The sequence below is a fragment of the Carcharhinus amblyrhynchos genome, chromosome 1 (assembly GCF_965287045.1).
Source record: "Carcharhinus amblyrhynchos chromosome 1, sCarAmb.v2.hapA, whole genome shotgun sequence".
Taxonomy (NCBI): domain Eukaryota; kingdom Metazoa; phylum Chordata; class Chondrichthyes; order Carcharhiniformes; family Carcharhinidae; genus Carcharhinus; species Carcharhinus amblyrhynchos.
Genome location: NC_137324.1, coordinates 126,228,188 through 126,236,991, shown reverse-complemented (window position 1 = coordinate 126,236,991; position 8,804 = coordinate 126,228,188).

The window sequence follows — 8,804 nt, the reverse complement described above, 5'->3', positions numbered from 1 at the left end:
GCTACAAATGAGGTTAAAGGTTTTGATATCAGGATTTTTTTTGATTTGATTTGATTTATTATTATCACAAGTGCAGTGATACAGTGAAAAATATTATTTCTTGTGCGCTATACAGACAAAACATGCCTTTCATCGAGTACATTGGAGAGAAGGAAAGGAGAGGGTGCAGAATGAAATGATACAGTCATAGCTAGGGTGTAAAGAAAGATCAGCTTAATATAAGTATTTCTGATAAAGCTCAACAGAAATAACACAAAGCTATGTTGTGAAGTTCAATATGCTTTCGGAAGCATCATTTCACACTCTGTTACACAGCCACACAGCCTTTATCTGGTTGAACACACTCTTCCATTATGTCAAAGAGAGAGTATGCATTTTTCTTCAGGTAGAGGTGGCAATATAGGATCAGCCAGATAGATTTCCAGGAAGCCCAAGATGCTTTTACGGAGATTTCTAGTGGAGGTGAGTGGCCATGGATGCAGACATTGTGCCCAAAAGCTGCCTCCTCCTTTCAAGCAGGCTTAATGCTGCAATAACCTTTACTTTTACAGAAAGATCCAAGTCTGCCCCAGATATTATACGGTACAGGGAATTGGGACATCAAAGATCATTAAATATGGATTTAGTGTTTGACATTCAAAAACATAACCCAGCGCTGAACCTTCCATTGAATATATTATTTTAGATGCCTTCAGTAAAGTGTTTATTTATGATGGGAGAGGAAGGGTCAGCAATGCCAAAAGCCACTAAACTTGTTGTCTCAGCAAGTGTTGGTTTCATTCAGTGACCCGGTGTTTCTTAGGGATAAAAAGGCTGAAAGAAAGATTTCCAGTCAGATGGGAAAGGAATTTTATTCCCACCTTTCCACCAGAATTCCATCTAATTTGCATTGACCGTTTAATAGCTGGGACCAAGTGCCCTTGTCTAAAGGAGCCCCTAGGATTTGACATGAAAATTATTCCTTTTATCTCTTCCATTGGTTTCAGCAGAATTGATGCCAACTGAGGTTTGGCATGATTCCCATTGAATCTCATGAATTCATAAAAGATTCTAAATCTTGAGTGGTTTCAGGGCTTAAAAGTAAATGGAAGGTTTAAACACACATTAACTAGTATCATGAGTACAATAGTAAAGGTTGCAAGGAGACCTTAGATCAGCTACTTGTTCAATTAAAACAAAAACCATTTTGAAGGCCAACTCAGTGTAAATTTAATGAGCTGTCCAATGACTCCCACTTCCCTCCTGGGATCAGGTGACAGGTGACTTTGGGCCTGTGGTTTTACACGCTCTCCACCATGGGGGGGTTTTCCTCACCTCATCTTTAAGTCTGTTGTTATTTTTATGATTCACTCTCAGAATGATGGTGTTGCTGACTAGCCCGCATTTATGGTGCAAGCACAGTTGCAGTTTGATAGAAATGGGTGCTTTGCTAGGTTACGACAGAGGGCAATTGAGAATCAATCACACTGGGTGTAGCATTGGAGTAACATATAGAACCGGATTGGATAAAGGTGGCAGATTTCTTTCCCTGAAAGACATGAGTGAACCAGTTGGGGTTTGACGACAATCTGACAGATTCACAATCATTCCATCAACATAACATTTTGAAAAAACTGAATTGAAATTTTCAATCTCACGATGAGATTTGAGTTCTCATCTTCAGGATCAAGCAAGATCAAAATACAGCATCCAGCTTCTAGCTGTAGATTAATGACTGAAATAGGTTGCCATCATTAAATAAAGAAGACTCCATTGCCATCACACCTTTCACAATCTCATTCTCCAGATAAGGGTAGTGTCGACAAGACCAGCATTTATTGTCCATCCAGTGGAGACGAGAGATGATGTTGCAATGATCAATAACCTGCACAAGGCTGTAGAGGCTGGGGTGTTAAATATGCTCTTCAAGGCTGACCTGAACAGAATTTTAATTTGTAAGTGAATGAAGGATTGTGGGGTTAAGGTGGGAAAATGGAGTTGAGGATTATCACATTACCTACGTCATAATCTCACTGAACGGCAGAGCAGACTCGATGGGTCGAATGACCTACTCCTGCTATGTCTTATGGTCTAAACCACCCACGTGTGAAACATGCCCACTTATCCAAAGGCAACTGGGGCTGTGTCTCAGAGGGAGCATGGTGCATGTGCAATGCTGGGAAGGACAGCATGATAAAATCAATTAAAAGATAAATGTTGCAGCAAAAGAGGGAACTCCAATCCCGGAAATGGCAGAGAAGAAGCAGAGTAATCTTACACTGGGGTATCAGAGATCACTTACAAACCGTCTAAACTCTCCTTCAGTAGAATGGAATTAACTAATTTTTTAAACAACACCATGGCCCTTAACTTCTACCTAGCTGCGGAATGCCATTGGCTGCCGGAAATAGGATAATTCCTTCCAAAGTTACCTGCATTCAAAATAGCCAATCTAACTCCCGTTCAGAGCAGCAGCTTTCGGCCTTCAGTTGGACAATCTCTGTAGGCTGTAGTGAGGGAGAACTCCAGCCATGCTCCCTAATCACAGGGACAGTTTGAGAATGCCCGCTGAGGTGATACTGTGAAACAGCAGTTTTAAAGTGCAGACAAAGAGATCAAAAGGGTTCCCTGCTATTGTTAATATATGTCATTTTCTTTTTACTTTTTTTGCCATTTCTTTTAAGCAGTTAATCCTATTGTTATTGGCTCATTTAAATTGTAATTTTTAATTTACTTTTTATGACTTTAGGAAGATGGGTATTATTTGATATGTAAATTTGAATATATGACTTGAAATTTGTTTTAAATCTGTGATTTATTAATTTGTTAATTTCTAACTTTACATTTTTCATTCTTACAAGTGTTCGTATGTTTGAATTTAGAATGTGGAAACTGAAAATGTAATTGGGAAGGAAGGAGATCGGGACGTGTCGGACCATGACTTGGATACTTTATTGCATGAGGTTGAGCAAAGGGAAGTTCACCTTTTGGGCCTTGGAAAATCTAAACCACCATGTGTTCATCATTCTTCTGCCTTGTTTACTTCCATTATGTTATTCATTTAAAATGATCTCATTTTTAAGTGTAGTGTTTTGCTATTCCAATAAAGCATTTGCAGAATTTTGTGAAGTTTAATGAAAAACATTTATTACAATACTAATGTTATAAATACAAAACATTGATACCATGTTAACATTTAACTGAACAATTCAATTTTGTTTTATGACCTCATCTTTTCCAAATTGCTCGCTATGAAATATAGGGGGCGATTTTCCCAGCCCACTGTACTGCAACACCTTGGGCTGGGAGACATCAGCAGGAGGTTGCTTCACTGGCTTCCCGCTGGACGCCATGACCGCTATGCATTTCTGGGACTAAAGTTTTTACAGTGACCAGCTCGGTGCAGAACTGATTACAATATATAAATGAGGATTTTCATTTCATTAGAGGGCCCAGGCCTGAAGTTTCGGGTGCGCTAGTGTCTCCCCCCAGCCAGGAGTGGTTCCCTCCAGCGAGGTTTACAACAGCTCCCCAATAATGGGGAATAGTGGCCCGAGCCCAATGGAGGAAACAGAGACCATTGAATTTTCCCCTCAGGAGGTTGCAGGTAAGAGGGGTACTCCCTGGATAGTGCCATCCTAGCAGTGCCTGCCAGGCCCGTTGGCACTACCCAAGAGGGAAACTGGCAATGCATAAGGGGCATCTTGGCACTGCTCACTGGGCATCAGGCAATACGGGGCCATGGGGACAGGGTCTACTGAGGACCGACCGGTGGGAGTGGTGGGTCCCAGTGCCATTCTGCCAGAGGATAGCTGGGAGTAGGCCGGGAATGGTGGGGCAACCAGGACTGCTGGCGGGAATGGGGGAGGGACTTGGGGGGACAGGGCTTGCCAAGTGGAGGGGGAGACATCAGGGCTGGCCCGGAGATATTCGAGAGGCCAGCACTTGGGGGAATGGGATGGTTAGAGGGGCAGCGATGTGGAGCTGGCCAGCGATTGGGAGGCTGGCAATGCGGGACCACTGTGCATGCTGATCTTAGCGCTGACAGATTGGAGCATGTGCAGTGGCCTACTCAGCGCTATGCTGCTGGCCACTTGGGCAGGAATAGGCCACGCCCACAGATTTTCAGAGCAAATCACGCGAGTGCAATTTGTGACGCACATTCTGAAAATCCTGCTAAAAAAAACCAACGGGAATTTTCATGTGAATTCGGCACTTAGAACTTTTTGAGAGAATCCCGGCCATGCCCTTTAACTTTAACACAACAACCAATTAAGTATTTTTTAATTTAACACAACAGTTTGTTTGTCTTTCTGTATACAAGGAGGGAGGGGATGAAGGGAGGAATGTAATGAAGGGAGAGGAGGAGAATGGAGAGAAGAGGAAGGAGTGTGTTTGGAGATATTAATTTACATTTTACATGTAGCCTGACTCTTCTTTCATGATCACAGTCAGTCACACCAGGAAGATGGCACCTCATAAAGCTGCTCCACAGTTTCTGGAGGGGGAGCTGGGACGGCTATTGGACTTTGCGGAGGAGGGGAGAGCAATCTTCTTCCTCAGAGACTGGAGGTGGGGTCCCCAACGAGAGTATCCTCAAGTGATGTGATGTCCTAATGTGAGGGGAACATACTATGGGGAAGCCCTTTCATGAGATTCTAATCCTGCTCCTTTATTTTCTTCTTTGTGTGAGAAAAAAGCCTTACCTCAGCTTGTTGAGCCTTTATAACTTTATAACTTCTGATGTCAGAACTGCGGGATTATCTCATCTGCCGTCTCATAATTTCCATCCTTTTTCACTCACAGCCTGGCAAGTAATTCATTGACTGCCATTTAAAGTTAAAGTTTATTTAATAGCCACAAGTAAGCTCACATTCACATTGTAATGAAGTTACTGTGAAAATTACCCTCGTTGCCACACTCCAGCGCCTGTTCAGGTATACTGAGGGAGAATTTTAGTCTGGCCAATTCACCTAGCCTGCACATCTTTGGACTGTGGGAGGAAACCGGAACACCCAGAGGAAACCCATGCAGATACGGGGAGGATGTGCAAACTCCATACAGATGGTGACACAAGTTGGGAATCGAACTCTAGTCCTGGCAGTGTGAAGCAGCAGTGCTAACCACTGTACCACTGTGCCACCCCTAAATGGAAAATGTAAAATCCTGAGATGGTTATAAGCCCTCTGGAAATGAAATTCCTTTGTCTTTTCTCTTTTGCGCCATATTAACACGGAGCCCCTGTTGTCTTAACACTTTGGTCTTTGTTTCCTGACTTGTGTCTCTAAATTGGGGAATTCTGGAAGCTGGTGACATCACACTGTCAGGGATGAGGCTATTGTGACATAGTCCTGTGATGTCACAGTACCACCATGTTTGTGACATCATCCTGCTTACCCGTTTCCATAGTGACCAAGTTTAAATGCTGTTGACAGAATGTTTACCATTGATTTGGTGTTCTACCTGCCAACTGTTCATACACAAAACAGATATTGTCAGTGTGCATTGGGCACCCCAGAGTCAACATGATCGTCACAACGTGGACCATTTATTGTTGGGGATTTGAAAGATTATGTGGACCAATGCATTCCATTCTCACCACAACCATAGTGAATGAAGTGGAAATGCCAATTAATAGTGAAAATTACCAAGGAGGAAAACAGCTGCAATTTAACACCACAGATTCCTCAGATATCATTGTGTCAGCTCAACCAGCCTTAAATAATGGGAAGGTCGAAGATCCCACTGAAGAATCTGGACTTGGAGAAGAAGAGGAGCTGAGTCTCCACAACTTTTTGAGGGTCATTAATAATCAGCTGCCTTGGAGGATGGAGAACCTCGAACAAATCATTCAGTGTTGTCAAGAAGATACTGGAACAACACCACGACTGGAAAACATGCAAGATATGAGACATGACTGAATGCTGGAATGGTTGCCTGTGGCAGATCAGCAACTGGTGGAGTCTCCTGCTGCAACTATGAGTCCTATTAAGGTTGAAGGCCAATTAGAAATGGATGTAATCAGTCTGGATGGCAGTGTCTGCGGAATAGAAATATCCACTGGGGAAGTCTCCTCCATTGACCAGAAACCAGATCTAATGGAGGAACACGGTTCATGGATGAGTGACGTTGAGGCATTCTCAATCAACAGTGACATCACAGAGAATAAGAACATAACATAAGAACATATGAAATAGGAGCAGGAGTAGGCCATCTAGCCCTTCGAGCCTGCCCCGCCATTCAATAAGATCATGGCTGATCTTTCGTGGCTCAGTTCCACTTTCCTGCCCTCTCCCCATAACCCTTAATTCCCTCGCTTATCAAAAACCCATCAATCCGCGTCTTAAAAATATTTAGCGAGGCAGCCTCCACCACTTCAACGGGCAGAGAATTCCAGAGATTCACCACCCTTTGAGTGAAGAAGTTCCTCCTCAACTCTGTTCTAAACTGCCCCCCCCCCCCCCCACCTTTATCTTGAGGCTGTGCCCCCTAGTCCTACTGTAATGTCCTAATGCAAACGGACATTTCCCCAATGACACAGATTGGGAAAGCATCAATCTGGAAAGTGACTCGGATACAGACAGCAGTGGTTCCATCTGGATTGCATTGACGGCTGACATGTGTCCCAGTGATAATGAGCAGCCCTTCACTCCGTCAGTCCGCCAGCAAGGAGACCAATTTTGAAACAATCAATGCAGTGACTCCAATCTTGGATGGATAGCAGATGATCACAGCTGAGAGAAAGAGGACAGGGGAAGAGACAGGTCCTTGCAACAACTGTGTACTTCCTCCAGTGTTCTGCTGTGCGGTTCAGGAACTGGAAATCAGGGATAGAAGCCAAATTACGCAGACGGCTGGGGAAATCTCCACCAAATTATGCAGACATTGGCCCAGACTGGAAAGACTGAAGGCCTAACAGAAGGAAGTTATTGTGAAATTTTAATTTTACTGTTTTTCCTTCATTCTCAACAGTTTAATGTGTTTCTGTAATTGTCATTGAAGTTGCATTTAAAACATACAAATACTTTGTGCTCCCAGAGAATGTACAGTGCCCAGTTAATTTAAGATGTTGCCAGGCTACCCATGTTTTCTGCAAGATGGAGTCAGGCATATCGCTGAGGATGAACAGAGCATAGCTCTGCCCTCAATGCAAATCATCATCATTCTCCCACAGAGATCACCCAACAGCATGGAACATCCTGCTGGCACCATGTTACTGGTGAGATGTTAATCCCCATGGTGGGAAAACCTTTCACTCCCCAGTCCTACTCATCCTCAAAGCTATGAAACCACACCGAGTACATCAGCCCATCCGGGCTTTGTTCATTGCCCTGGGAGCTTCCGCCTACTCGTCTGCATTGTCACCATCACCAGCCCCCTTAGCATCCTCCTCATCCGGCATTGTAGTTTCCTTTAGTCAACTGTAGCAACGTTATATCTGATTCCAACTTCTTCCTCTCAAACTAAAAGGAGAATTCTATCATATTGTGGCCATTGCTCCCTAGGGGTTCCTTCACCTTAGAGTCATAGAGGCTTACAACATGGAAACAAGCCCTTCGGCCCAACTTGTACACGCTGTCCTTTTTCTAAACTCCTAAGCTAATCCCAATTGTCCGCATTTGGTCCATATCTCTCTATACCCATCACATCCATGTAACTGTCTAAATGCTTTTTAAAGGTCAAAATTGTGCTCACCTCTATTATGACTTCTGGCAGCTTGTCCCAGACACTAACTACCCTCTGCATGAAAAAAATTGCCCCTCTGGACACTTTCGTATCTCTCCCCTCTCCCCTTAAACCTATGTCCTCTATAGTTTTAGACTCCCCTACCTTTGGGAAAAGATTTTGACTATCTTAACTTCCCTGATCAAGTCTGCCTCATTATACATCATAAGAAGTCTCACAACACCAGATTTAAGTCCAACCAGTTTATTTGATAGTAATCCCACAAGCTTTCAGAAACGGTGTTCCTTCATCAGGTGTGTGGAAGGTTCTGATCAGAGAAGGGCATATAAAGTCACACACAGTTTACAGAATACTGATTAGAATGCAAGTCTTTGCAGCTAACCTGCTATTCAAGTCTTAAAGATGCAGACAATGTGAGTGGGGATAGCAAAGTGCAAATGTTAAAGAGATGTGTATTGTCTCCAGACAGGACAGTAAGTGAGATTTTGCAAGGCCAGGCAAGTCATGCGAGTTACAGATAGTGCGACATGAATCCCGGTTGAGGCCGTCCTCATGTGTGTGGAACTTGGCTATCAGTCTCTGCTCAGCGACTCTGCGCTGTCATGTGTCGTGAAGGCCGCCTTGGCCGCTTACCCCAAGATCAGAGACCGAATGTCCGTGACCACTGAAGAGTTCACCAACAGGAAGGGAACAGTCTTGCCTGGTGATTGTCGAGCGATGTTCATTCATCCATTGTCATAGTGTCTGCATGGTCTCCCCAATGTACCATGCTTCGGGACATCCTTTCCTGCAGCATATTAGGTAGACAACGTTGGCCCAGTTGCAAGAATATGTGCCGTGTACCTGGTGGATGATGTTCTCACATGAGATGATGGCATCCGTGTCGATGATCTGGCATGTCTTGCAGAGGTTGCTGTGGCAGGGTTGTGTGGTATCGTGGTCACTGTTCTCCTGAAGGCTGGGTAGTTTGCTGCAAACAACGGTCTGTTTGAGATTGTGCGGTTGTTTGAAGGCAAGAAGTGGGGGTGTGGGGATGGCCTTGGCGAGATGTTCGTCTTCATCAGTGATATGTTGAAGACTCCGGAGAAGATGTCGTAGCTTCTCTGCTCCGGGGAAGTACTGGACGACAAAGGGTACTC